Below are 2,673 nucleotides of genomic sequence, written 5' to 3' on the forward strand. Positions count from 1 at the left end.
ACCTGCCACGTAAGAGGAACAATTTTGTACACCCATTCCTTGCTCAAATACTGCACTTAACAGCTTCAGCGCCAGGTTTACTCGCAGCCTCGGCCATGCCACTGGAGACAGAGGTGCCCAGCCAACAACCCGGGAACCTCCTGCACCCCAGGTCACTCCAGGACACGAGTGATCTTTATCAGTAGGGCTTTTGGGGTTTTTTTTATACCAGCGCATTGATTTTCAGCACATACCTACCTGTTCCTGCTTGTACATCACTCCATCCATGTCTTCCAGCGCAGCGTTTCCACAAGAAGAGGCAATTTTGGGCAGTGCCAGCTTCCCACGCTGGTGATGCTGGAGCTGGGGGCTCTGCCTTTGCTGACACACGCACAGGACTCAGCACAATGGATCGTCTTTGTTTATCGCCATGCGGCGTTGACAAAAACCCAAATTCAAAAGCTCGTGCAAACACTATTCCCTTACTAACTTAGATCAACCAAGGGATTGAAACCAAAAATTAAAAGCGACATAATGAAAAGTCATGTAAAGAGTTCAAATCTGAGGGACCTGTGCCTCTCCTGACACAAAAGGGAACCACTGATAAAATTTCCACCCGTATTTTGGACGAGGGGCAGGAAGCTGGTGCACAGTTCTAAGCACATACAAGATCTACAAGAGATTTAAACTCTTTTGGGACATTTATTGCAAATCTTACTGACAGAATTTCTGGTTTTTTAGAATCATACCTACAACCACCACAATGTAACTTGAAGTTAATCCCTGCTATTAGGATTTTTTTTCCCACTTATGCTTCTAAACAGGTGACTGCTTCTCACAGGTGATTGGTGACAGAACAAGGGGGAACGGCTTTAAACTGCAACAGGCGAGGCTCAGGCTGGGCATGAGGAAAAAATTTTCACAGAAAGAGTGGTCAGACTGTGGAATGGGCTGCCCAGGGAGGTGGCGGATTCACCATCCCTGGGTGTGTTCAAGGGTTGTTTGGATGAGCTGTGGGGGGATGTGGGGTAGGGGAGAACTTTGTAGGGTTGGGCTGAGGGTTGGACTCAATCCCGAGGGGCTTTTCCAACCTGAATGATTCTGGAATTCTAAAGCCTCATTGCTATGAGGGAAAACTTCACAGCAGGAGGAGAGGACAGCAACACGGGGCAGCTGGGACTGCTCTGCATTGGCTGAGCCAAAATCCCCTGATCTCAAAGAAAAAACACAAAGGTTGAGAAAACCGTCTCATTCTAGTACTCAAAGAGCAGCACAAACACCGTTGAGCCAAGGAGACATTGCCCTGCGGAGCTGAATCACCCCACAGCGAGGACCACCGTGTGAAGGAGCAGCACATCTCCAGCTCAGCCCCACCGTGCTCTCCTCCAGCAAGGGCTGGGGGGAGGCGATCCCAGAGTTGGTTTTGCTGCTCAGCTCACAAAGTTCAAATGAGATCTTCCCACTGATGAGAGCTACTGCACTTGCCTGTTGAAAGGGTCTCAAGGTAATCGCCTCAGGAAGGGACAACAAGTTGTCTGCTGCCTTCTCATTTGGGGTAAGCAAGTTCTGATGTGGATCAACGTTTTGCTGTGTATTAGATGGAGCTGAAATTATATTATCTTCAGGTGACACAGCATCATCCTCTGCCAGGGCAGCATAGACAGATGCTGGTGCAGAAAGAGCCATGGTGCCAGTGCTGCTGTGGACACGCTGCCCGATCCCTCGACTGCCACCCAGCAGGACTCATGGCTCTACAACCATGATGGAAACAAAAACATCCCACCACCCGATTTCTCTGTTATTTTTTGGCAGCACCCCTCAAATATGTCACTGAATGTAAAGCAATCCCTTGGGGCTGGGGGTTGTCAGAAGTAAAAGCGAGTCTCCCCATCTTCCCCCCAGGAAGATGACAAACACATTGAGGCACGCAGCCCCTGCAGAGCACACCACGTCCCAAGAGAGGAAGAAGTGCAGAGGGCAGGTGTCCGCACGTTCTGCACACGTGTGTAACCCAGCCCCTGTTTGAGGAGACAGGCAGCACCACACCAGCAGCACCTTTCTCTGGGTGCTGGTGCGAGTGCTTCCACGTGCAAAGGTTTCAAAATCCCACATCACACTGTCGCTGCCTCAGACCCCGAGCGCTCCAGGTGACGCTGATTACCCTCCCTTTGCCTAAATCACAAGCCCCCTGTTTCCCTGGGAGCCCAGCACGAAATCCACCTCCTGGAACAACACTTCTGACAAGCTGAAAGATTCTCCAGGACATCTCTGAGAAGGGCCCACAGCCGCCTGCAACATCTCTCCTCAACCACCACGACAGACTAACGCTGGCTAATTATATTTCTTTATCCTTGTTTCAACTCTAATTTACATGGCTGAGATCACATTAAACGTCAAATTCTTACTGTGACTCTCAGATCTCATTCTGCTGGTGCTGGAAACAGGGACTGCCAGCCCAACACCACTGCGGTTCTGCTCCGGGCTGGAGCAGTGACAAGGAGACACCCCAAAGCAAAATAAAACTTCCAAGGATTATGTCAACCTTTGACAGATCGACCTCACAACCTCCACATCCTAAGCAAAATACGCTTCCACGCATGACAGGTGTCCCTGAATTTGTCAAGGGCGCAGTTCCTCTCTCCTTGTGCTTCCTTAAATTTCTACTGAAGTCACTGAGGAATCTGGGGGGGGGGG

This window comes from Athene cunicularia, assembly GCF_003259725.1.
Source record: "Athene cunicularia isolate RWA chromosome 7 unlocalized genomic scaffold, athCun1 chr7_part1, whole genome shotgun sequence".
NCBI classification, from domain to species: Eukaryota; Metazoa; Chordata; class Aves; order Strigiformes; family Strigidae; genus Athene; species Athene cunicularia.